The sequence below is a fragment of the Elaeis guineensis genome, chromosome 4 (assembly GCF_000442705.2).
Source record: "Elaeis guineensis isolate ETL-2024a chromosome 4, EG11, whole genome shotgun sequence".
Taxonomy (NCBI): domain Eukaryota; kingdom Viridiplantae; phylum Streptophyta; class Magnoliopsida; order Arecales; family Arecaceae; genus Elaeis; species Elaeis guineensis.
In genome coordinates, this window is record NC_025996.2 from 43,282,109 (window position 1) to 43,296,542 (window position 14,434).

A 14,434-nucleotide genomic window follows, 5' to 3' on the forward strand; every position below is an offset into this window, starting at 1 on the left:
TCAAGAAGCCTGGGCGTGCGTGAATTCAAAAGAAAAGCATGGCGCGTGGACGTGACACGCGGGAAGCTGGCGTGTGGACGCAGGATGCGGTTTGGATGCGGGGCGCGGACGTGTCGTGATCTACGGATACGGAGCGTGCCGAGGAAAGAAGAGTTGTGTACCTAGTCTTTTCGGAGTCGCGCCGTGATCTACGGGTACGGAGCGTGCCGAGGAAAGACAGATATTTTTTCTAAGATTAATCACATCTATTTAGTTAAAAAAGAGATACAACTCTGCTAGTGCAAATTAATTCAAAACTCCCGAGATCTTTATTTTTTAATTACCTCAATTTTACGATAATTTATTTTCTAAATCAAAAACAATGCTTCTTTCTTTTACCTTGCAATCTCAACTTAGCCCAAGATCCCTGAGGATACGATCTCGACTCATCCTACCTACGTAGTGAGTAGAGTTATTTTTGGTGCTATCAACGACTACGCATCAAATTTTGGCGCCGTTGCCGGGGATCTTGGCACGGTTGAATTAAAAAATTTTAAAAAAAAAAATTTAAAAAAAAAAAATTGAAAAAAAATTTTTTTTTTTTAAATTTTTTTTTTAAAAAAAATACTTTTCAGTTTTTATTTCTCATTTTAAATTTTTCAGTGCTTTCTAGCTGAATAATCTTATTTGCATAATTACAGAATTACCTTGCATAACTAATTTACTATTTAAAATTTTGCTGCTTAGAATAATTTGCTACTTTTTATAGCCTAGTGATTTGTTGCTTTTTAGACTTAATCACTTAAATTTATTTTCTTGCAAAATTAAAAAAAAAAAATTAAAAAAAATATACAACAAGATAAAATTATATAAAAAAAAAAAAAACCACTGACATTTCATAACACTTAACTAAAATAGCGTAACCTCAAATATAAAAATTTCTAACCTGATTGGACACCTTGTTTCTTTGCATTGCATCTCCATAATTAATCTTAAGGGCAATAACCCATTAACTAGATAAGGTGGGGATTTGATCACCCTTCCTTGGCCCACAAATCACTCCCTTACATTTGCATAACCTAGACCTTAATTTAAAATCAACTAGACGTCAACCCTAGGAATTTCGAGCTCAATAGGATAAGAAAGCTCTAGAGTTGAACCGAGTGCGGATTGGTTAATTGCTCGGTGTCTAAGGCAAGTGGTTAAAGAAAGTGGTTTTCAATTGGTTCCGTTGACTGATCTGGCCAACTTAGTTGGTGTCTAAGGAAAGCAACGAGCAGGGAACCTCCCACATCTTACGCTTACCTGGCCGAGTCAGTTAGTCAGTCTTGAGCTTGGAGTGCTCAAAAGCAATCTTGAAAGTTAGGAGCTGTCTAGATCTAAGTTAACCGTAGGATAGAAAGTCTATGATTGTTTAAGTTGATTGCAATTAACATCTAAACATTAATTAATTTCTCCCTTTTTATAGATTTAAGATTCTTAGGTTCTTCTCTTTAGATTTTCTTCATTCTTTTCTCACTTTATTATAAAAATATATATTAAAAAAAAAAAAATTCTGTGTGTGCTCTACAGTATAATTGTAAGGTGTATGCTTGGCCGTAGATCGTTACGACCAGAAATCCAACCTTTTGATCCAGAAATAGAAAGAACCTTCAGAGCCAACAGACATAAAAAGATGGACCGAAATCATGAGAATGATCCACCCAAGCAATTGAAGGAGTACTTTACTCCTTCCACATATACCTACTCTCCTTGTATTCAAGTACCCCCTGTGGAGGCCACTCAATATGAAATTAAGTCCAGTATCATCCAAATGTTACCTTCATTTTATGGACTTAGTAATGAAGACCCTTATAAACATCTTGAAGAATTTCTTGAGATATGCTCAACTGTCAAAATTCACAACTTCTCCGATGATGCTCTTAGGTTGAAATTATTCCCTTTCTCACTTAAGGATAAAGCCAAATACTGGCTACATACTTTGGATTCCATGACTATATCAACCTGGGACCAGCTGCAAGGAGAGTTTCTCAAGAAATATTTTCCCATAGGAAAAACTAATCAAATAAGGAAAGCCATAACTAGTTTTTCCCAATTAGATGGAGAAATGTTTCATGAAACATGGGAGAGATTAAAAGACCTTATTAGAAAATGTCCCCACCATGCTGTACCCAAGTGGCAGTTAATCCAATGTTTTTATGATGGGCTCTCTGAAAGACATCGACAAATGGTCGATGCATCATGCGGTGGGACATTTATGCTGAAAAGTGAGGATGAGGCATGGCAACTGTTTGAAATTTTAAGTGAAAATTCATTACATCATATGTCTGCTTCCATTAGAGATAAACCCATGTTAAACTCAAAAAGAGGTGGAATATTTGAAGTAGGAAATGCCATAGATATCCATCAAAAGGTAGATGAACTGTCCCAAAAATTAGATCGTCTTCTAAACACTGGACAATCCCCGATTCCACCTAATCCAATCCAAGAAGTTTGTGTATTGTGTGCAAGTCCAAACCATTTTGTTAGTGAATGCCCAGCCGCACCCCAATTTCCTGAGTTTGTGCACGAACAGGTTCAGCAAGTCCAACAAGCTCGCAGACCAGGAAACGATCCATATTCGAACACTTATAACCCCGGCTAGAGAAACCATCCAAATTTTTCCTGGAGACCACAACCAGTGGTTGGTCCTGCCACACCTCGACCTCAATATCAAGACCCAACATATAGGCATGGACCATACCATCAATTCCAAAATGTTCCTCAACCGTCTACTACTGGTCACAGCTCAGCTTTTGAGGAAAAAGTCCTGAAAGCACTAGAAAGATTAGAAGTCAACACTCAAATCCTTAACTCCCACACACAATCCATTGCTAAGCTAGAGACCCAAATAGGTCAACTAGCGACTGCATTCAGTAGGAGGGAAGAAGGAAAATTACCTAGCCAACCCGAGAGCAACCCAAGAGGGCAATTTGTGATTGAGAGTTATAATACCCCAGAAGCTTTTTCTGAACATGCCAAATCAATCATGACTCTGAGAAATGGGAAGGTCATTGAACACACTAGTAAAACCAATGAGACTGACTCTAAACCTCTAATCGAATCCAAATCACCCAAGAATAAGGAGGACCTGAAAATAGAGAAGGAACCAACTGCACCAGAATCATCTTACTTGCCTAAAGCCCCATTTCCGGATGCCCTGAAAGCCCCTATTCCTGCAGATAAGAAGGGAGGAAAACTCGATGAGATGTTGGAATTGTTTAAGCAAGTCCAAATTAATCTTCCCCTTCTAGATGCAATCAAACAGGTCCCTGCTTATGCCAAATTTTTGAAGGATTTGTGCATCCAAAAACGTAAATCTAGATCACAAATCCCAAAGAAAGTACGTCTCACTGAACAGGCTAGTTCTGTCTTTCAGCATGCCACTCCTCCAAAGCTTAAGGACCCAGGAGCCCCCATCATTTCCTGTGTTATAGGAGATTATCACATTGAAAAAGCTCTTCTGGATTTAGGGGCAAGTGTGAATCTTTTACCTAGTTCGGTGTATGAACTTTTTGGATTTGGAGAACTGAAACCCACATCAGTCACACTGCAGTTAGCCGACAGATCAATTAAGGAACCACGTGGAATGCTTGAGGATGTCTTGGTCAAGGTAGATGAGTTTTACTTTCCAGTTGATTTTTTGGTTCTCGATATGGAATTAAGTGGCAACCCCAGACAAATTCCCATTATCTTAGGACGACCTTTCCTAGCTACGGCGAATGCATGCATCAACTGTAGGACAGGAGTCATGGACGTATCATTTGGGAATAAGAAACTGAGACTGAATGTGTTTGGTGCTTCCCAAGGACCATCAATGGATAGTTGCTTCAAAGTAGATACACTAGAAGATATTATAGAAGATGCAACACCCACAATTCTAGCACCTGAACCCTTAGATACTTGCTTGGCTCACTTTGGAGTGTATGACTTTAAGGGATATATGAAAGAAGTTAACATATTGTTGGATACACCACATGATAAAACCACTCCTCCATGGACAATCAAGTATGAGCCATTACCCATCTTTTGTTGGTTTTATTGCATATGACGTCTGGCTGAAGACGTAAAACTTAGCGCTTTTTGGGAGGCAACCCAAATTTCGTCTATTTTGTTTTAATTGATCATCATTTTTTTTAAAGAATAAATGACCACTCTGTATGGAAGAGTCTGTTAATAAACTTGACGTCTGGCTGAAGACATAAAACTTAGCGCTTGTTGGGAGGCAACCCAACGATTTCATATTTTTTTTACTTTATCGCAGCTGCAGGAATTTAGAACAAGAGCCTATTAATCAATGAAGCTATCTTCAACTTCCGAAGCAAAATTATCTCAGGTGCACTCTCTCCTTTTATTTTCTTTGTTTTTCTACTCCATTGAGGACAATGTAGATTAAGTTGGGGGGTAATTAATCAAATCCTCAAGTATGGTCAGAAATAATTAGTTTTGTGTATTCAAATTTTATTTTGATCAAGAGTCAATTAGGCATCCTAATAAATGAATGATTAACGGTCAAGATAATTTTAGAGATACTGAGGAATAAATTATTAAGAAAACCCAATGAATGGTAGGGTTTGAACTAGACCAAATTTTAGGAGTGATTCTACAACCCTCTTCTTACTGATCTCAATAAAGAATCTGCTTCATGAAAAATTAGGTGGAAAGATCGAGGTATGCAAAAAAAAAAAAAAAAAATTAAAAAATTAAAAAAAAAGAAGAAGAAAAGAGAGAAAAACAACATTGGTCTCCTACTGAGTAACCGGGCCCTTTCGCCTAAGTAAGCGTTGTGGTTCGCGTAAAAAGGTAGGCAATGTTATATGTATATATATATATAAAAAAAAAAAGAAGACTAAATTGCAAGAAGATGATAAACCTCTTTCCCATTAAGTTAGAAGATTTAAAGAGTAAAGTGGGGAGTTGGTGAAAGAAAAGCTCTGAAATTTCTTTAGTTAATACTCAACCACTAATTGGGTCAAATTGATAATCCAATGAAATATCTCTTTAATGGTCTGACCAAGTATCATCTACCTTTTGGGATGCCTAACCTAATTTTTGATTCAAAACTGAGTCAGTACACAATGCTGATATATCTATTTTACTCGAGGACGAGCAAAATTCAAGTTGGGGGGTGTGATAAATACATAATTTAAGTCATTTAAAGCAGAAAATTATATTTAATTTATTTTATTTATTAAAATTTTGATGCTTCTTTTTATATTTTACAGGAAAGATGATCGCCAATACAAAGAGTCTGATTCATAGATCAAAAAGACTCAAATTTGAAGAAATTTGGACTTAAAATAAAATTAAAATAAAAGAAAGACGTATCCGGTATTATAGAAAATGAAGATACTATGCAAGGAATCCAAAAGGATACAGATGTCATTGTAAAGAAATAAATGTTTCTTTTTGGTATGTGAAAAAGTGGATCACGTTGATTTTTTTTTCTGGGTGGTTTCACGTGAAGTTTGGGCGCGGTTTCACATGGATTCAAGAAGCCTGGGCGTGCGTGAATTCAAAAGAAAAGCATGGCGCGTGGACGTGACACGCGGGAAGCTGGCATGCGGATGCAGGACGCGGTTTGGATGCGGGGCGCGGACGCGGGACGCGGTTTGGACGCGGGGCGCGAACGCGGGACGCGATGTGGACGCGGGGACAGGTGCTGACGCGGATGTGGACGCACTGCAGACAAGTTCAAAATAAGAAAAAAAATAATATTTAGAAATATTTTGAAAGATTTATATTTTTTTAGTCCCACATCGGAAAACCATGTAAAACTCCTCCCTCCTAATATCTATAAAAAGGCTTTTGTACTCCCATTAGAGGGGGGAGCCCAGAAATTCTTCTAAAGCCTTGCATAGAGGAATAGAAAGGGACTACTTCATGAGCAGCTAGGCTAGCAGTCTCGGGAGTGGAGAAGAAATTTTGTAATGACACAGAGATGGTTTATTGTTCTAAACTTTTCTGTATTTCTTTATATGCAATAAAGATTATGCTTTTTATTTAAATTGTCATGAGTTCTTTATTTGCTCCCTATCATATGCTTTTATTTATGCTTTCTTGTTAGATTAATATTAGGAACAACTTTTACTTTCCGGAGACGCGTCGTGATCTACGGATACGGGGCGTGCCGAGGAAAGAAGAGTTGTGTACCTAGTCTTTCCGGAGACGCGCCGTGATCTACGGGTACGGAGCGTGCCGAGGAAAGACAGATATTTTTTCTAAGATTAATCACATCTATTTAGTTAAAAAAGAGATACAACTCTGCTAGTGCAAATTAATTCAAAACTCTCGAGATCTTTATTTTTTAATTACCTCAATTTTACGATAATTTATTTTCTAAATCAAAAACAACGCTTCTTTCTTTTACCTTGCAATCTCAACTTAGCCCAAGATCCCTGAGGATACGATCTCGACTCATCCTACCTACGTAGTGAGTAGAGTTATTTTTGGTGCTATCAACGACTACGCATCAGCTTGTCTTCGGATATATCCTCCATAAAGTCTTCGACTGGGACAGAGATAGGGACCTTGGCAGTGACTTCAGAGTGCACCTCTTTCTGTACTTGATCGAGAGCAAGAGTCTCAATGACGGTCGTAATTGTCGCCTCGACATGAGCTACAGTATCTGAAGGAGTAGCCTCAGCATTGGAGATGACTTTTATGGAAGCAGCCGCTTCCAGAGGAGGAGCCTTGCTATCTTCATCCTCACTATCCACAGTCTCATTTATTCATGGGATGATGTGGCTGACATCGACTTTAGGAAAGAGCTCCTTCACTTTTCCAAAGCACTTCTTGAAGCTGATGTAGTAGGTGGAGATGGCACCCTTAGCAACTTCAAACTTGAAGTGAGCTAATGCCTTGTAATCCTTCACTACCTAAACTTTGGTGCTCCTGACTTTTTCCTCAGTGGCAAGGAGGGCTGCCTCGGTCTTCTTATATTGTTGGTGGTCGGCCAAGTTCCTCCTCCTCTCTGCTTGTACTTTCTTGACCTCCTGCTCCAAAAACTTTACCCTATTTTGAGAGTCCTCAAGGTTGGCCTCAAGCTGAGACTTCTCCTCTTCAGCCTCCCTCTTCAGCCTCATCAGCCTTCGTGGAGGTGGCCTTCAACTCCTCATCAGCAGCCTTCTGTCCCTCCTCAGCCTTTTTTAACTTTTCCTCAAGAGAAGACCTAGCCTAATCATGTCCAGTTAAAGCTTTCCCTATGAAGACAAGTGAATTTATCATCTGCACAAAGAGCACGAATTGTAAGAGGAGGAAGAAAAGAAAAAAAGTACCTATAAAAGGTGAAGATAAAAGAAGAGCTCACCGCGATGATGCTAACTGAACTAGCATCTAGTGCACTCTCCATAATCAAATTTTATCGCAATTTTTGATCTATGAAAAGAACAAGAAGACTTGTCAGCTCCCTAGCCAGCTGACCATCTATCAATGCTAATGCATCCTCTCTCATAGTCTTCATTTATATTATTGTCTTCTTCCAGGTAGTAGGTGCAGAAGATGGTCGGTTGACTTTTGAGGAGGCTCCAGGAGCCATACTCATCAGGATGATGACCTCTGCTTCAGTTGGAGGGACTCTCGAAACTTCTAACCTTGGCTCCTCATCTGATGTCTCTGCCCTCTCATCCAGAGACTTCATTCGAGATAGGGGTGGATCGAAAGTGGTAAGCTTCTTCCTCTTTGAGGGTTTGGCTTCTAAAGGCAGATCTGATCTCTTCTTCTTCTTTATCTGTGCAACCACGAGGTTGTCAAATATCAGCTTCATCTTTGCAATAATTAAAACTAAAAGAGAATTAGAAGTTTGTAGTTTGGATGTTAAAAGAAAAACAAAGAGCACAAAGAGGGATAACCTACACTGGCGAGCGACGTGGCTGATGCCCACGTCATACAGACCCAATTCAATTAGAAGATTCTTGAACTGGGAGACACGGATACCAACCAATTTATTATAATCTTCTAGATCCTCTTTAAGAAGATCTTTCCTAGAGTTTAGTTCAAGCCAAGGCTTTCCCCAGGTGGTCGTAAAGTTTCAAGATCAATCTAAAGAGATAAAGAAATACCTATTCTTTCAACTATGAATGGAAGAAGGGAGGTCAGCTACTATTTTACACTTCGGACAGGGGAGAAGTACCACCATCCTTATCATAAGGATGCTTCTTTAAGAAAAAGAAGGACCTAAAGAGTGAACACCTAGGAGAAACTTTGATGATGTCACAGCCCAAAATGAAGGCAATCAAGGACCTAATCCCATTCAGAGCTATCTGAGTGGGAAGAACCCTTTAATAATCAAATTTGTTGCAAAGAAATGGGGAAGAGAATCAAAGATCAGAGAAAAGTGCCTCCTCATAGATCTTTGAAGGAACTGAAACTTTATCATCCTTACCAGGGGTTGCTAGCCTAAATGAAGATAGGATGAAGTACTGAATTCAAAATTTTCTTAAGTTGGATTCAATGAGATGAGATCCCTCATGATCGGACCCTAGAGATGCTCGGCCCCGACCACAAGGAGCCTCATCAGAAGTTTTCTTTGGATAAGAAGAGCCAGAAGGCTCAGGGCTACTATCTTCCCTAATCCTATGAGGAGCCATAAGGAGAGAAATAACAAAGCTATAGAAGATAGAAGCCTACAAAACTACAAAGAACCTAAGCTAAGGGAATGAAGAAGAAAGAATCGGCTGAGGGACTTCTTATCGAGAACTTGGTCCAGAAACTCTAAAAGTTGCTTGTTTGGCAGGAAGACCTCAAGAGTAGAAGCAGCAACAATGGTAGAAACATGGGAGCTAAGCCCAGATTGCAAAGTTAAATATAGGAGTATCAATGACAAAGATCTTCTCACTCTTGTCATCCAACACCCTGGGGCATTGCCATGTGGTGTCACTCAACAGATTGAAATGGCATACGAAAAATCATCTCTTTTGAAATCATTATATATGATGCCTTAAATCTTGCTCTGATGTTACTGTAGAATGGATATGTCAGCACCTTTTTTAAATTCAGATAGCATCCCCCTCGCACACCATGACCAGTAATTAATTAATGCGACATGACGTTATGACGGTTCAACAATGGAGTTTATCCCGTCACAAATGCCAAATGATGGTTGGACTTAGGAGCACCCGACTACTACAAATAATAGCTAAAACATTATTTTGGTTACAAACCGATGCAAATCACCGATGGCTCCAAGTCGAAGCAAAACTTTCATCACATTGGTATAAGTCAGAAGTGGTGTTCAACTACTTTAGTTGCATTAATGAAGCTTCACAAAGATAGAGGAGCTCGCCACGGCATACGACCTTATAATCCAGGCTATGATCTACTCCCCAATACAAATTATTTTTGAAATGGAAAGTAGGGGGCAAGTGTTGGGCCAATTTGGTCCACTTGATGATGCATCCGACCTTTGAAGATGTGGCAAATATTTGATATTATGATGTGGACAAATTAGGACATGCTCTATGCAGCAATAATATCATCAGCAGATGATCGACCACATAAGGTCGGGCCTTGGATGATGTTTGCATCATCGACTTTGGGCCAAATATCTCACCTCATCTCCATCTTAGTTCTCTACTAGCTATGTTATGGTTCTTATGAACTATACCACAGTTTGGAAACTATGGAAAGCTACTGATGCATGGATGATGATGAGTTGGCATTCAGTTATAATAGCACCTACCATCCGTACATGGACAGTTGGCTTCGTAAGCAGTTGTTGGCAACCGTAACTAATTGTTGACACCTTCCAGCAACCCACTATTTTGGTTAGAAAGGTTGTTAACCATCTAGCAAACTTTTCTATAAAAGAAAAGAAAGGGGGAACAAGGAAGGATTCTCTACACACTCTCAATACTCTTATTATCTTTCTTTACTGTTCTTTCTCTCTGACACTTTCTGATTTAAGTATCGGAGGATCTCCATCAGAGAACTCCCATCTCCTTCTCCGATGTGAGCGGACTTTCTTTGCAAATGACCAGAATCTTGACTGGCACCTACCTACTCCAATTGGACGGACAATCTGATCTGTCCCATCATGTTGCTTTTTGATGAAGAGATGTTGCAATAGGTGGCAATCCAGATTGCCTTAGCAATCTACATTACCTCCCAAGAGGCAATCTAGATAGCTTTGGGAAGGGGTGGCTATCCAAATTATTATTTCTTTGGTAATATTGCAAGAAAATTTTTGGATAAAATTATTCTTCAAAAAATCATACAAAATCTATCTCTCCAACTGTGATTGCGCCACCAGCAGAGGCTAGCCCTGCCGCTATCGATATCAAGATAGCACTTTTTACTGGTGGTTGAACTGCCAAAAGGCTCCTCTCATTCTTCCCACGATCGTGGAAATGGTGACAATGACGAAGAGGAGCATGGTTTCCTCGTGAACTCCAAGACTTTTAAGGAGAAGATCCTCGAGCAAGAGCCAGAGGTCCTCCCATGCCGCACTACTGCCTCTCTGCTCTCCCTTCACACCATTGTAAAAGATTGGGTAGTTCATCTCTATTGCAAAATCATAATTTCTAGACTAAAATTCATGAATAATTTGTGATGCATGTGTTTTATTTTTATTACCATATTTTTATTCTTTCTTATTTTCTTAATTTTTTATGTTATTTATTTATTCATTTATTTATTTTAATATGCTCATCATGTAAATAGTATAAGGTGGATGAAGAATTTCTTCAAGGTGATGTTAATTGAAGTGTTGCGAGAAGTGTTTTTGATTTGAATGACCTAAAGTGGCTTTTAGCACCAATAAAATCCTTACTTTTATAAGAATTCTACGTTACCATAAAAGAAAATCAGATATAATTAAAAGGAATTTTGCTTGTTTTTTACTCCCACCTTAAAAGGAACACAGATACCTCACGCCAACCTCACCATCTAATTTCCTGTCTATTTTAATGATAAAATCAGAAAAAGATTTTTCTGAAAGAATAAAACTCAAATTTCCATCTAATTGCCGCTAATTCCCATAAAATTGCCGTGAAAGCAGATCCCACTACTTCTGCCTAATTGCTGGGTGTTTCTCGTTGTTTCAAAGCCTGGGATTCTTCTCAAGAATAGTTTCTTCAGATGGTTTTCTGAATCTCTGGGACGCGGTATAATTTCTTTTCTTATTTTCACTATAATTGGCTCTTGTGAAGGTTGTCTGCTTGTCCCATGTGTTTTTCCTTGTTAGTGGTCCCTTTTTGTTGCTTGTAGTGCAGAACTTTTCCTGAGAGTGCCAGGATTTGTAATCTTTTTATTATATTTTAATATACAATTTTTGCCTTTGTTCTCATTAAAAAAAAAAAATTTGGGTTATGTTATGGTCTACCACCTCAGCCTCGATTGATAATGTAATCGGCTCTTACTAAGGACTTGTGGAGCTCGGACTTTGGCAGATACAGAAACAAAAGGCCAATTTGGCCGACCTAAAGACATCATGGAAATCCAGACCGGTTTGCTTCAGGGATAATCAACATAGACGGCACCTCAGTCCTCGGATATAACCGAGATGCTTGAGCTCGAACCTCGACTGCAGCTGAGGTGTTTGGAAGTCAGTCCTAACCGATTTAAAAAAATTGATTACAGAAGGCGGTCACTCCCCGATTGAAAATAATTAATAGCTAATTTTGCATCGTAAATATGAAAATAATTACCGCCTATTTGATCCGTATGTAATAGCTAGAAATCAGTTAGTCTCATAGATGTGTGGGACTCCAATTCTTCTTTTATAAATAGAGGAGTACGGACTCCCGAAGGTAGTAGGCTCTTAAAAATACTCTCTCATTCTTCTTGATCTCCATCTCCTAATTTGAGCATTAGAGGATCATTGTCAGAAAATCTGCTCGGACTTTTTGCAAGTCTCAAGCTGGCCCTCGGAGATCGCCGCCACTGCATTACCCCATCATCTCGGCCGTGGAGAGCGTCTCCGATCTCAAGCATGGGATTGAATAGCAACAGGCTACTTTGAGTCAAATAGAGAAATGTGGCTTTATATCCAACCTTAATTGTTTGGGTCCATCCAGTTTTATTTTCTTGCTTACCGATCGAAGCCCCATCCTCCACCGCTATGGTTCCCTTGATCCTTCCGTGGTCCTCCACGTGCTCGGAGGCCCAAGGTTTCATCCCTCGTCTCCTTTTCTCCACTTTGTCCTTACCTGTGTTTTTATTTTTTAGTCAAAGAAATTTAATATCTTATATTAACACTTATGTTTAATATTTAATATTAATATCAATTTTTTATAAACATGTTTAATATTCAGATTAATATAATTTATAGATACAAATCCTAGTTTTATATTTGAGTTGCCATGCTATATAATTTATAATTTCTGCATGTTTAATTTTTAATGGTTCAAATGCAATTCATTTGACATTTAAATAGAGATCCAACCTTAACAAATTATTAACTATTCCACATTCAATTCAATGTTAAAATAACATTAACATCTATGTTAATGTTAAAATAACATTTAATGATACTAGTAAGTTATTGGAAGAATATTTTTCGACATTCAATTTCAACTAATTTGTGACCACTTTGGTCTTTGGATGTCCAAGTGAAAAAATAAAAAATTTTCAGCAAATGATCCTAAATCCTGTAGGGCCATGTGGCTATGTAGCAAATATCTTACAAATTGATGTTTATTAATTATAAATTATTTCAATTTAATTGAATTTGCAACCATGAGTTTTCGAGCGACAAATATAAAATGAACAATGTCATGTATTGCATGGCAAGATTGAAGAATAAGACTAAATATAGTGAGGAATAAAGAAAATAATGGTCCAATGAACAGTGTATTAGACAATTGGAAAGGATGGGACATAAATGATGAAATTATATCTTGAAGATACAAAGGATTCGTTTCTATAGTGAAATTAATGAAAGTGGTGGAGGTGAAATTTTACGATATCATCTTCTACAAAATATGGATGAAGAAGAGATCAATGTTAATAGAAATGATGTAAATGTTTGTAAAAGTAATTTTAATGGCATCCATTATGAAGAAAAGATTCCACTAAAATATTGGGTGGGTTCTCTCTCCCTTTTCATTAACCAAAAAAATCTCCTGATATTCCAATATTCTTTTCAAAGAAGAATTTCTTTGAAAAATAATACCTTTGTTATTTTTTGACATACCTCTTCTCAATGTTCATCCATCTCTCAATTTCAGCCATCACTATTATCAAACTACCATGCATACCCTATTGTAAGGAAAAAATATATGTCATATTAATTATTAATTAATTAATAAAATTTAAGTACCGATATGAGATGTTGGGAAGTGGATGTAGACCTCTAGATTTGTAGATGGGGATTAGCACACCCTGTTGCGCATTTCAAACTTCTGTCTTTGCTAAAAAAAATTTTTTGAGCACAATTACATTTCTTATAAACATTCACATTGGGCAGTTAAAAGTTCAACCTTTTTTTTTTTCTCACCCAAAAAGTCTACCGCTACTATAAATTTTGTTGCTTTGTTCAATTCTTTTACATTCCACTTTTTGTGGTTCTAAAAGAAGAATAGATTATTTACCTAGGGCCCATTTTCCTTAAGGTAAAAAATTTACCTAGGAATTTATATTTTTCAAGATCAGTATTTTTTAGATAATATTTAAATAAAAATTAATTTATTCATATTTTTTGATACATTGGAAGATGGCCGAGATTCTGCTCATGTTCTTTTACTCATGAAGCTTTAGTCCCACATTGGAAAAAGAAAAAAGGGGAAGGGGTTTATTTTAAAGACCCTTCTCTTGGGCCTATGAACATGTGCGCACCACCCGGCCCAGCCCGATTTGTACATGCGAACGTGCCACACTCGCATCTGTGGTGTGGTGGGGCCTATATCTTGTTTCTTCGATTTTATTTTCCGATCCGAATATTATGTTTTGTTCGTTGAGATTAACATTATGTTTTTTTCATTGAGATTTGTTAAGTTGTTTCTATTCGTTTTGCAATTGGTTAATTTGTTTCCATCTATTTTGCGAATGGTTAAGTTGTTTTCATCCGTTTTGTGAATGATTAATTTGTTTCCATCCGTTTTGCAATTTGTGAAGATACGAGATTATCATCGGACTAACTAGTCCGTGGGCTTATAAAATGGCCCTGTAGTGAAGGGGTTTAGTATTAGAAAAATTCCTTGCTCTTTCCTCGCTTCTAATCTTGTTTCTTCTTCTCCACCAATATTTTCTTCTTCAAAATTATTTTTGATCCTTTGATCATTCATCCACTGGGTCGAAGCTCTGTTATCCTCTCCATGGTCATGCCTGCAGGGGAGGTCTCTGGTTGTATCTTGAGATGGATTTTTCAAGTTCGATTCCGTACGAGAGTCGAAAATTATCTTAGGACAGTGCATTGCACGCCTCCAGTCTGTAAGCTATAGATTGAGTTAATATTAATATTTATTTATTAGTTTAATTA

The 14,434-nt window shown here is 37.7% G+C and overlaps 1 non-coding gene across 1 annotated transcript; it reads right to left on the reverse strand.

The window, feature by feature from the left end:
• Window positions 1-2,041: 2,041 nt before the first annotated feature.
• LOC140857703 (small nucleolar RNA R71) lies at window positions 2,042-2,147 on the reverse strand. The gene has a single exon (XR_012141195.1). It is a non-coding gene; the product is annotated as a small nucleolar RNA R71 (small nucleolar RNA).
• Window positions 2,148-14,434: the final 12,287 nt, after the last annotated feature.